We start from the raw sequence: 13,286 nt of genomic DNA, 5'->3' as shown, positions 1-13,286 counted from the left end.
ACGTTGTGAGATGTTAAGAATTGTATCTTTTATTTTGATTTAAGTGTGTGTGTTTTTAAGCCATTTTCTTAAAGTTTTCAAATGTAATTCCATCTTTGTGTAATGAATAAAAGTGATTGCCTTTGGTCCAAACTACGCATGGTCTGATTCATGTGGGGGCATGATACGTAGGCAATCTCTAAGATTCTACCACCACGATAAAAGATATATATAATAAATAAAAATGAATAACAATAAAAATTTCAAGAAGGCTGGGACGACACAAGCAGCCGAGCAAATGCATAATAGAAAGGGATTATTTGTCTAAGAGCATTGCATCTCAACGTGTGATTATATATGTGTTAAACTCTCAAAGCTAACAAGATTGTTCATTTTCAGAATTCAAGCAGTTAGTTTCTCTAAAGAGTATACTGTATATTATCACTATCACACAAGATCAAAAGGACCAATACCCGAAAGTATGTCTATCCCAGATGTTGACACAAGTATGGAGATAGAGGAGATGGATGTCGGGAAAATGAAAGAAGAGATGTTTAAGCTCAAGCAGCAAATGGCTGAGATGTACCAAGCCTGGTCTACAGGACAGTTACCCCCATCTTACCCAAATAACCCTGTTCCATCAATGACCCAAACTCAGGATAATATCATCACTGAATTATCCCCAAACTTCCCCATTTACCAGCACTACCGAGGCACCACCTCTCAGACACCGCAGTCTCCACCTCCAAAACCCGTTCCATATTTTCCTCCACCTATGACTCCTGTTTTCGTAGCACCTCCCCCTGCTACATTTCATAAATCTCCAAGTGAGCCTACATTCCAGGCCCAAGACAACCAATATTACCCCCCGGAACCCACCCTCAAAGCTTCCGAAATTCATTCAACTACTCCTCGTTTTGATCTCCCAACCGAAATTGACAAGCCAGCCAAAAATGCTGAGCAAGAAGAGATGTTCAGGAAGGTCAAGAGTCTAGAACAATCGTTCAGAGACATGCGAGGATTAGGTGGGCAAGTTAGTGTAGCCTACAAAGATTTGTGCTTGTTCCCAAACGTACAATTACCAGTTGGCTTCAAGATGCCCAAATTTGACTTATACAACGGGCACGGTGACCCAGTAGCCCACTTAAGGGGTTTCTATAGCAAGATGCGAGGAGCTGGGGGAAAAGATGAATTATTAATGGCTTACTTCAGTCAAAGTCTAAGCGGATCAGCTTTGGAGTGGTATACACGCCAGGACCATGGGAGATGGTACACTTGGGATGACCTGGCACAGGAATTCGCATACCATTTCCAATACAATCTGGAAATCATCCCAGATCGATTATCTTTGACAAAATTTGAGAAGAAACATAATGAAAGTTTCAGAGAGTATGGTTTTCGGTGGAGAGAACAGGCAGCAAGAGTGGATCCTCCTATGAAGGAGAGCGAAATGGTAGACTACTTCCTCCAAGCCTTGGAACCGACTTACTATGCCCATTTGGTTTCAGCGGTTGGGAAATCATTCAACAAAGTAGTAAAGATGGGAGGTATGGTGGAAGAAGGCCTCAAGACAAATAAAATCATGAGCTATTCAGCAATTAAGGCAACTACTCAAGCTATTCAAGGCGGGGTAGGAGGAATCGGAAGAAAGAAGAGGGAGGAAGCAGCAGTAGTTAATTCAGGAATTTGGCCGGGACCCAGAGGTTCACCGCTTTACTATAATCAACAACGACCTCGCCAATCAGCTTACCACCATGATTCATCCTAACACTACTATCACCCTTCAGAGCCTCATTTTTCCATTAACCATGCTCAAGCATACAATCAGCCACCTATTCACACCAATTGGCGTGCTCCTGTCACATCAAATACTTACCCACGAGCCTATCCCGGACCAGGTTTCAGGCCTAGGCCAGCATTCAGGGGAGAAAGGGAACAGAAAAAGAAAACTTACACTCCATTGGGAGAGTCTTACACCAGTCTGTTCCACAGGCTGAGACAGCTAGACATGCTGAGACCAATACAATCCAAGCTACCCAATCCTCCTCCAAAGAATCTGGATTACACCATTAGCTGTGAATATTGCTCCGGTGCACCAGGCCATGATACGGAGAAATGTTGGCATTTGAAAAATGCAATACAAGAGCTGATTGATAATAATAAAATCGAGGTTCAAACCCCCGAAGCCCCAAATATCAATAGAAATCCAATGCCAGCCCATCAAGAGGCTAATATGATAGAAATCATCCAAGCTGATGGGAAGACAAAGAAGCCATCACAAACTGTCATGATGATCAAGTCTCATGAAACCAAGCCAGATAAGCAGTTAATGGAGGAGAAGCCGGTGTCTAAGCAGAACAAAAATGGTGATGAACCGTCTATGATAGTCGATGAGGGATCATCGAGCAAAGTTGCCGCAAAACAAGAAAAGCCGAAAGTGATAGTACCAGGGGTTGTTAACAAACCCATTATATTCGTGGAAGGGGCCCGTACAGATCGGGTTATTATTGCACCTGTAATCCAGCTACCGGTCATCAACAACAAAGCCATCCCATGGAGCTATGAACGGGTGACTGTAATGTATAAAGGCAAAGAAATCAAGGAAGAAGTGTGTGAGGTGCAAGGCTTGACTCGTTCGGGAAGATGTTTTACTCCCGAAGAGCTGAGAAAAACTAAAAACAATCCAATGCCAACAAAGAGAGCTGTGACGGAAGAAGAGGCGGAGGAGTTTTTAAGAAAAATGAAACTCCATGATTATTCTATTGTGGATCAATTAAAGAAGACCCCCGCTCAAATTTCACTGTTGTCATTACTGATCCATTCAGAGGAACACCGTTTGGCGTTGATGAAAATCCTGAATGAAGCTCATGTTCCTGAAAAGATCTCTGTAAATCATTTGGAAAAAATAGCCAACAGAATCTTTGAGACAAACAGAATTATATTTGCTGATGATGAATTACCTGTGGAAGGTACCGAGCACAACAGAGCTCTTTACCTCACCGTGAAATGTGAAAACTCCATAGTAACCCGGGTATTGGTTGACAATGGGTCAAGTGCAAACATATGCCCTCTCTCCACTTTAAGCAAATTAAAAATTAAAGAGGAGAGGATCCAGAAAAATAGTATCTGCGTACGGGGGTTTGACGGTGGAAGCAGAGATTCATTTGGCGACATAGTGTTGGAACTGACAATAGGGCCAGTTGAATTCACAATGGAATTCCAAGTGTTGGACATAACTGTTTCTTACAACTTGTTGTTGGGTCGACCATGGAACCATGCTGCTAAAGCAGTCCCGTCAACACTACATCAGGCTGTCAAGTTTGAATAGGATCATCAAGAAATAGTCGTGCATGGAGAAGAAAGTTTAAATGCTCACAACAGTACCATTGTACCGGTCGAGGGAACAGAAATTGACCAAGGACCATGGGTATACCAAGTGTCCGACACGGTGTCAGTAGAGAAAATTCCAGAAGGGAAATACCTTCCGAATCCAAGGATATCCTCTGCATCAGTCATGGTAGCTTATGAAATGTTAAAGAATGGCTTTATACCCGGCAAAGGTCTGGGCTTATCTCTGCAAGGAATTGTACAACCAGTATCTCTCCCCGAGAACTGGGGAACATTTGGTTTAGGGTTCATACCCACTGCCAATGACGTGACAAGGGCTAGGAAGCTGAAACACCAAACATGGGTTCTTCCAAAACCAGTCTCACATCTGTCAAAGTCTTTTGTCAAGACCGGCGCTAAAAATCGCCCGATAACAACAATTCCTAAATCCCGGGTCAATCCTGAGAAGGAATTAATTGAAAGGTTCGAGAAATTGTTTAGTGATGTGAATATGTTGGAAAGCAGAGAAGGTTGTAGCAACGCAGAAGTTCAATTCGTTGGACCGAAAACAAAGCTCAATAATTGGAAAGCCACTCCTCTCCCAATTCGAAAGGAGTCTTGGTAGTTTATTTTGATTTTCTTTCAGTTTGTTTGGGTTATTTCAAGGTTGTAATCCCAAAGTTTATCTTACAGTTGGTTTGAAGTGTGCAAAACCTTGTTATCTTTCATCATCCAATAAAAAGCAGTTTCCTTTTTATTATCATTCCTAATAGCTTTCTTTTCTTTTTCTTCTTTTCTGTACAGTTCCTTTTACGCTGGCTCTAGTGATATGGCATGCATGAGGAATCTTCAGCCCAGTCTTAAAAATCAATCTGGTTCCGAAATATTAATTCAAGAAATATATTGTGATTATGAATCAGAATATGATGAAGATGAGGTTTTTGAAGAGATTAGTAAAGAGTTAATTCACTTTGAGGAAAAAATCAAACCTAACTTGAGTGATACCGAGGACGTCAATATAGGGGACACGAGTAATGTCCGAGAAGCTAAAATAAGTGTCCATCTCGAACCAAAGATCCGAGAAGAGTTAATTAAAGCACTCATAGAATTCAAAGATGTTTATGCATGGTCGTATGACGACATGCCGGGCTTGAGCACTGATTTAGTGGTCCACAAATTGCCCACCGATCCAACGGTGCCTCCTGTCAAGCAGAGGCTGAGAAAATTCAAGCCTGATATGAGTGTGAGAATTAAGGAAGAAATCACCAAACAATTGGAAGCAAAGGTCATTCGAGTCACTCGATATCCTGTTTGGTTGGCTAATGTCGTTCCTGTGCCAAAGAAAGACGGCAAAATTAGAGTATGCGTCGACTATCGCAATCTCAACAAAGCAAGTCCAAAGGATAATTTCCCATTACCCAATATCCATATTTTGATCGACAATTGTGTCAAGCATGATATAGGGTCTTTCGTGGATTGTTATGCCGGGTATCATCAAATTCTAATGGATGAAGAAGATGCAGAAAAGACGGCATTCATCACACCATGGGGAACTTATTGCTACCGGGTAATGCCATTCGGTTTAAAGAACGCCGGAGCAACCTATATGAGAGCAATGACTACAGTGTTTCATGATATGATACACAAGGAAATTGAGGTATACGTGGATGATGTGATCATAAAATCAAAGCATCAGGCCAACCACGTTGGGGATTTGAGGAAGTTCTTCTTAAGACTTTGCAGGTACAACCTCAAGCTTAACCCTGCCAAGTGCGCATTTGGAGTTCCGTCTGGAAAGTTGCTGGGATTCATATTCAGTCGACGAGGCATCGAACTAGACCCATCAAAAATTAAAGCCATCCAAGAATTGCCACCTCCCAGGAACAAAACTGAAGTAATGAGTTTGCTGGGAAGGTTAAATTACATCAGTAGGTTTATTGCTCAGCTCACATCAACCTGTGAGCCAATTTTCAAATTGTTAAAAAAGGATGCTGCGGTCAAATGGACCGATGAGTGTCAAGAAGCGTTCGATAAAATAAAAGGGTACTTGTCGAACCCACCCGTGTTGGTCCCGCCAGAGCCAGGAAGACCTTTGATTCTTTACTTAACGGTTTTGGAAAATTCATTTGGTTGCATATTGGGGCAACATGACCTCACTGGCAGAAAAGAACAGGCCATCTACTACCTTAGCAAGAAGTTCACAGCTTATGAGGTTAAGTATACTCATCTGGAAAAGACATGTTGCGCCCTAACATGGGTAGCTCAAAAATTGAAACACTATTTGTCATCCTACACTACTTACCTCATTTCTCGGTTGGATCCATTGAAATATATTTTTCAAAAGCCTATGCCAATGGGAAGACTTGCAAAGTGGCAAATATTGCTCACAGAATTTGACATCATCTATGTGACTCGAACTGCAATGAAGGCTCAAGCGCTGGCCGATCATTTGGCCGAAAACCCGGTCGATGAGGAATATGAGCCATTGAAAACTTATTTTCCTAACGAAGAAACAATGCATATCGACGAGGTAGAGCGAATTGAAAAGCCTGGTTGGAAACGTTTCTTTGATGGAGCCGCTAACATGAAAGGAGTCGGAATAGGAGCTGTAATCATTTCTGAAACAGGGCATCACTATCCTGTTACGGCTCAGTTGCGATTTTATTGCACCAATAATATGGCTGAATATAAAGCTTGTATTTTGGGGTTAAGGCTAGCCGCAGACATGGGTATCCGAGAAATCTTAGTTATGGGAGATTCGGATCTATTAGTACATCAAATTCAAGGAGAATGGGAAACCCGAGACTTGAAGCTCATCACATACCGACAATGTCTACATGATCTTTGTCAGCGGTTTCAATCAGTGGAATTCCAACATATTCCAAGAATCCATAATGAGGTTGCCGATGCATTGGCTACCCTGGCATCAATGTTGCACCATCTGGACAAAGCTTATGTAGATCCAATACATATTCAAGTCCACGATCAGCACGCTTATTGCAATATGGTTGAAGGAGAATTTGATGGTGAACCATGGTTCCACGATATCAAGGAGTATATCAGGATGGGGATATATCCCGCACAAGCCACAGGAGACCAAAAGAGGACCATTAGGCGATTGGCAAGTGGATTCTTCTTAAGCGGAGGAGTTTTGTATAAAAGAACACCAGATCTTGGATTATTAAGATGCATAGATGCCAGACAAGCTACAACTGTCATGTCTGAAGTACATTCAGGAGTTTGCGGACCCCACATGAGTGGATATGTGTTGGCAAAGAAAATCCTCCGAGCTGGTTACTATTGGCTTACCATGGAGCGAGATTGTATCAGTTTTGTGCGCAAATGTCATCAATGCCAAATACACGGAGAATTGATTCATTCTCCACCATCCGAGTTGCACACAATGTCGGCACCATGGCCCTTCGTTGCCTGGGGCATGGATGTAATTGGACCAATTGAGCCGGCAGCATCCAATGGGCACAGGTTCATTCTGGTAGCTATTGATTATTTTACCAAATGGGTTGAGGCCAAGACATTCAAATCAGTGACCAAGAAAGCTGTGGTCGATTTTGTCCACTCAAATATCATATGTCGATTCGGAATCCCGAAGGTGATCATCACAGATAACGGTGCTAATCTTAACAGCAACCTAATGAAGGAAGTATGTCAACAATTTAAGATTACACATCGCAACTCTACCCCATATCGGCCCAAGGCGAATGGAGCAGTAGAAGCAGCCAACAAAAACATAAAGAAGATACTTCGGAAAATGGTAGAAGGTTCAAAACAATGGCATGAAAAATTACCATTTGCATTATTGGGATACCGCACTACTGTGCGCACTTCAGTAGGAGCAACTCCTTATTTCTTGGTATATGGCACTGAAGCAGTAATTCCTGCAGAAGTTGAGATTCCTTCCCTTCGGATCATCGCCGAAGCAAAGATTGATGATGAGGAATGGGTCAAAACCCGTCTAGAACAGTTAAACTTGATTGATGAAAAACGATTGACCGCAGTATGCCATGGTCAATTATATCAAAGAAGAATAGAAAGAGCATACAACAAAAAGGTGCGTCCCCGGAAGTTTGAAGTAGGTCAGCATGTGCTGAAACGTATTTTTCCACATCAGGTTGAAGCAAAAGGCAAATTTGCCCCGAATTGGCAAGGACCATTCATTGTGACCAGAGTATTATCGAATGGTGCACTATGCTTAACAGACATTGAAGGCAAATGCATAGACATGGCGATCAATTCTGACGCGGTAAAGAGATATTATGCATAACTTTTTGAGTGTTTGTATTTAGCATTATTTCGAAGATTGGAATGACAAAGGCAATTTATTCTGCTATCCAAACACTATATCATTTGCTTCCCCTTTGAGCCATACTTGTTTCTTTCCTACCCTCTCTTGGAATCAATAAAAAAAAATCAAAAATAAAAAAAAAAACATCACTATTATTTAGTGAACTACGTTTGACCTGATTCCTCAAAGAAGGATACGTAGGCGCCTCACGGCTCGGTCATAGGGTGCACAATATACATAAAATGTGCACAAAAAGAAACATCAAGCGACCCCAATCAAGGAACTGGGGCAAGAATTGTATTGGAAATAAGAAAAAGATTCCAAGAGTTGTAATTTTAAACACATACCAAAACTGTTTAGCTTTTAATACCTTTTCCATTTCTAACCCCATACCAGAAAGACCTTTCGACCAATCTTAGAAAAATGCTGAGTCAAGCAAATGAAGATGGTTCATAACATTCTGGTACAAAAAAAAAAGTAAAAACGAGAGAGTCTTATAGGTGAAAACCCATACGGGCACCATAAGGCGACGGAAGTTGAGAAAAAAGTAAAATGAGAGAGTCTTATTGGTGAAAACCTTCGTGGGCACCATAAGGCGACAAGGAAGTGAAAAAATGAACAAATGAGGAAAGTTTATCAGTGAAAACTCTTTAAGACATTGCAAGTCCAACAGGTCTGTGAAATGAAAAATGAGGTTGGATTATGGGAATTTTGGAAAAAACAAAAATGAGATAATTGAAAGGAGATTGATTAAAAGACTGGGTTGATTAATCCGAAATGCATACCCTGATCATTGGTGCCAGTAACTCCAATCAGATAAGTTTTTTTTCCAACATTCATCCAAGCTTGGATTTTTCTTTTCATTCTATAATTGTCGAAATCAGCGTGTTTCATCACTAATAATCTTATTTTTCTAAAAGCTTTGAGATAAGTTTTATTCCAAACAAATAAGAAAGAATGTCAAGGTATACTACCAAGATCCAAGGTTACAAAATACGGCCACGAAAGGTGGGAGATAAAAGATATGGGTGTAAGAAAGGTGAAATCAAAAATGGATCAGCAAAGTCAGAAGGGACATATGATTACAGTTAAAAGGGTTTGAAGGAAAACATACAGAGGGGAATCCTATAGTCAAGGATCAATTACAAGGACAAAACAGTCTTTTCAACCATTCCAAGGCAATAAAGAGAGACGAAGAGAAGCATCACCATCGGCAAGAATACCCCAGTCAACCACCATGCTTTAAACTAATGAAGTTTTCTTTGATTTAAAACAGGGGCAAATACAATATTTGTGTCCGGAAATACCTGGTAGAGAAAAGAAGAAGTCAGGCGTCCTCCTGGAGAATGAGGATGAGAAAAGAAGAAGTCAGGCGTCCACCTGGAGAATGAGGATGAGAATTAAAGAAGTCAGGCGTCCACCTGGAGAATGAGGATGAGAATTAAAGTAGTCAGGCGTCCACCTGGAGAATGAGGATGAGAATTAAAGAAGTCAGGCGTCCACCTGGAGAATGAGGATGAAGAAATTGAAGAAATCAGGCGTCCACCTGGAGAATGAGGATGAAGAAGTTAAAGAAGTCAGGCGTCCACCTGGAGAATGAGGATGAGAATTAAAGAAGTCAGGCGTCCACCTGGAGAATGAGGATGAGAAAAGAAGAAGTCAGGCGTCCACCTGGAGAATGAGGATGAAGAATTAAAGAAGTCAGGCGTCCACCTGGAGAATGAGGATGAAGAATTGAAGAAGTCAGGCGTCCACCTGGAGAATGAGGATGAGAAAAGAAGAAGTCAGGCGTCCACCTGGAGAATGAGGATGAGAATTAAAAAAAGTCAGGCGTCCACCTGGAGAATGAGGATGAAGAATTGAAGAAGTCAGGCGTCCACCTGGAGAATGAGGATGAGAAAAGAAGAAGTCAGGCGTCCACCTGGAGAATGAGGATGAGAATTAAAGAAGTCAGGCGTCCACCTGGAGAATGAGGATGAGAATTAAAGTAGTCAGGCGTCCACCTGGAGAATGAGGATGAGAATTAAAGAAGTCAGGCGTCCACCTGGAGAATGAGGATGAAGAAATTGAAGAAATCAGGCGTCCACCTGGAGAATGAGGATGAAGAAGTTGAAGAAGTCAGGCGTCCACTTGGAGAATGAGGATAAGAATTAAAGTAGTCAGGCGTCCACCTGGAGAATGAGGATGAAGAAAAAGAAGTCAGGCGTCCACCTGGAGAATGAGGATGAAGAAAGAAAAGAAGCAGTCAAGGCACCTACCTGAAGAACGAGGGAATGAAATTGAAGTGTTGAAATCAAAGCCCGATCATATGATAAAGGAGCACACTTAGAATCAATAAAGCGGAGGAGTCCAACAAAATCCCCAGCAAGAAACAACAAGAGTCCCAAAAGAAAATACGGGACACAATGAAAAGGAATACGGAATAAGCAAAATGCCCAAGAGTCACCAAGATATTAAGACAACAAGAAACGCAAGGGCATGATCTAGATAAGATTTTTATAATTCATGTACCATAGTCTAATTTAACTTTTTGTATTTCCTTTGAAGTAAGGTGTAATAAGGAGGTCAGCAAGCAGTAAAAACAGCACGAAGCAGCAGTAACATCACAGTCCCACGGTAGTCCCAGCTACCCAAAATTCCCGAACTACATTGACCTGATTCCTTTATAGCCAAGGATATGTAGGAAACCTTTGAAGCAGAGGTTCGGTCAAATCTTTCTAAAAATGCTTCCCACGGAGTATTCGAACGGGCGGAAATCGCTCGTATACGCTCACTTTATCTTTGCACGAAAACTCTTCGAGTTTCCGCACAAAGAGGGGCAGCTGTGAGCACGTGATTTTTGCCTTACGAAAAACTACTCCAAAATAAAATCAAAAGATAAAATAAATTTCTTTTACTGTGTAATTTTTGGATTTGCGTGATGCTAAATACTTGTGTTATATCCGTAAGTGTTTACTTTGTCATAATAAAATGAAAAAATAAAATAAAATACATGTTGCATGCATATAGGATTTAATTATGCATTTAAAAGATAATTTAAATAAAATCACAAAAAATATGCAATAGTTCTATTTTAAATATTCCATTGTGTGATTGATGTCTTGTCTATGTGTTAAATAATTGTTATAGAATAATTAATATATTTTGTGAATTTAAAATTTGTTTTACAATTAAAATTAGAATTTTAAATTAGAAAAAATGAAAAAATATATATATGTATACAAAATCGGACCTGGATTAAAATCCAGGCCCAAAACATTTTAACCCCACAGCCCAATCCTTTAGCCCAGGTCCGGACCAAGCCAGACGAACCAAAACGACAGCGTTTGGTCGTGGCTTCTCAGAAACCGTTGGATCAAATCCAACTAACGGCTGAGATACACTACCCTTACCCGTAACCCGACCTTTTGACCCAATACAGGCCGACCCTGAACTTAGACCAAACGACGACGTTTGGTTAAGTGGATTGATCCTGGCCCTTCATCTTACTTGATCGGACGGATAGCATCAATCCACCCCACCCCTATATAAGTCCCAAGCCCTACCCCGGCCCCTAATTGAACACCCCCCCTCCTCTCACTGTTCATAATCTTCCTCAGACCCTCCCACCTAACCCTAGCCGCCCTAAGACCCCAAAGCCTGAAACCCGGCGGCATCAACGCCGCCGGTCACCAAAATAACACCCTAGGACCCCCTGAACATCCTCTACACGAATATGACCTTAGTTTCCTTCGAATCAGGCCCCAACTCTTCGAATCTTAAATCGAAGGTTGGCCTGAAAACCTGATTTTCTCCGATGGCTTCCAAAATAACACCACAACTTCCCCTAGATACCTTCATCATGGATCTGTTAGTTGCATGGTTCGAATCATACTGGAACTACTCAAATCTTCATTTGAAGATTCGAGTACAACCTGACCTTATCCCAACCTACTTCAAACCCACACCAGTTACCCCCTGACCTCCCTCGTGCCTAGAACATCTTTGGTTTCCCTCGAATCTAACCAGAAATGAGTAAATCCTAAATCGAACTTTCAAGAACCCTAAAATACCAAACTTTTGGATTCTGTCCAGATTGAATAAAGATTGAGGTTTAATCGACCTTAGTCGAAGTATTTTCAGTGGAAAATACTTCGACTAAGGTCTGTTTGATTTCAAATAAAATCCAAATCCAAGTCGAGTTGAGTTCAGTTGAATTTAAAGGTTCAGAGGTAATTTCTGTTTCTTATGAGCATTCTATGAGTATTCTATGTTTGTTTTCATTAGTCTGTTTAATTTTTCATATTTTTTAGTCAATTCTGTTATACTGTCTCATACTTGTCTATTGGATCAGAATCATACTATTGTTTCTGTTGTTTACGAGTGGTCATAATATGTGTAATCGACTCGATTAAGTTCGTCGATTAGTTGTTTTGTAAATTCTTATTGCCATTAATGCTATTTGTAATACCCTGTTTATCCGTTTGGAATTGTTTATTGTCATTGAACTCAGTCAATTAGTTCTTCCCAATTAATTGATTCTCTTTTAATAATTCAGAAAGTTTGTCAATGGTATGTATATATTGTTTTCTGAACAGGGCATTGTCAGTATATTGACAATGCTCATGTATTTGTTTGCTTTTAGTTCAGTTTTGAATTTCAGTTGAAATAATCCTGCATGTTCTGTGTAATGTTAAGGGTGTTTTATTCAGTGTTCAATTGAGAATCCCCTGTTTAAATTCAGTTCTTGTCAATCAGTTATTAGAAATGTGATATACTGTCTCAAAATCATAGGATTGGTTATAGCTGTAAATCAGAAGGATAATTAAGTTTATACAGATTATAGAATCTGTTTTACAGTGGGTTCTGATTTTTCAGTAATAACAGTAGGTTTTCAGGGGTACTACTGGTAATGAAACAGTGAGGTAATATAATATAATAGAGGGCTGAAAGTGGTATGTTAATGGCTATTAGTTAATGATACTAATGGGGAACAAGGGATAATGGGCTGCTAGAAATCAGGAAAAAGTTAACTTGATGGGATTTAAAGTAGTAAAGGCAGATTTTAATGGAATTTTTTCTGTTTTTAAAATATAAAAGGGGGTCCGGGCAGCACTTAAAAAGGGGGGACAGACCTGTATAAGATGGAGGGAATTGGGACTGATTTTAAAGGGAGTTTTTCAGAGGGAGTTTTTCAGAAAACTTGAAGAGAGTTTAAGAGTTTTTGGAGAGATTTCAGAACCGAATTTAGACAGACTTTAAGAGTTTTCAGAGAGAGAGAAATCAGTTTTCAGACAGAAATTTTAAAGTTCAGTTTTCAGAGAGATTAGAACAAGGAAAATTGAGATCTTGGGCAGATTTTTAGGAGATTGAAAGAGGAAAATCAAGCAGAAACAGAAATCTGAAAAGGAAGATAGAAAGAAAGGAAAACAAAAACATTAAAACAGAATTCTACATCGGAAGTTAGTATTGAAGTTGATTCTGTGTTTAAAAATTGAAATTTTTTAGTCTGTTTTGTTCCAAGTCTCAGAATCAGAAATATCATTCTCTTCATTAAATCTGTCCGGATTTGTTCAATATCATTGTTCAGTTAAAAATCTGAAACTTCCTAAAAGTACTGTCACTGTGCATCTGGGTTCTTCGGGTCTTATTATTGTTCAAACCTGTGGAAAGACCGCTATTCCATTGAATTTGTTAC

This window comes from Nicotiana tabacum, chromosome 16, assembly GCF_000715075.1.
Source record: "Nicotiana tabacum cultivar K326 chromosome 16, ASM71507v2, whole genome shotgun sequence".
Taxonomy (NCBI): domain Eukaryota; kingdom Viridiplantae; phylum Streptophyta; class Magnoliopsida; order Solanales; family Solanaceae; genus Nicotiana; species Nicotiana tabacum.
The sequence above is the reverse complement of the archived record's forward strand: the minus strand, read 5'-3'. Positions refer to the sequence as shown.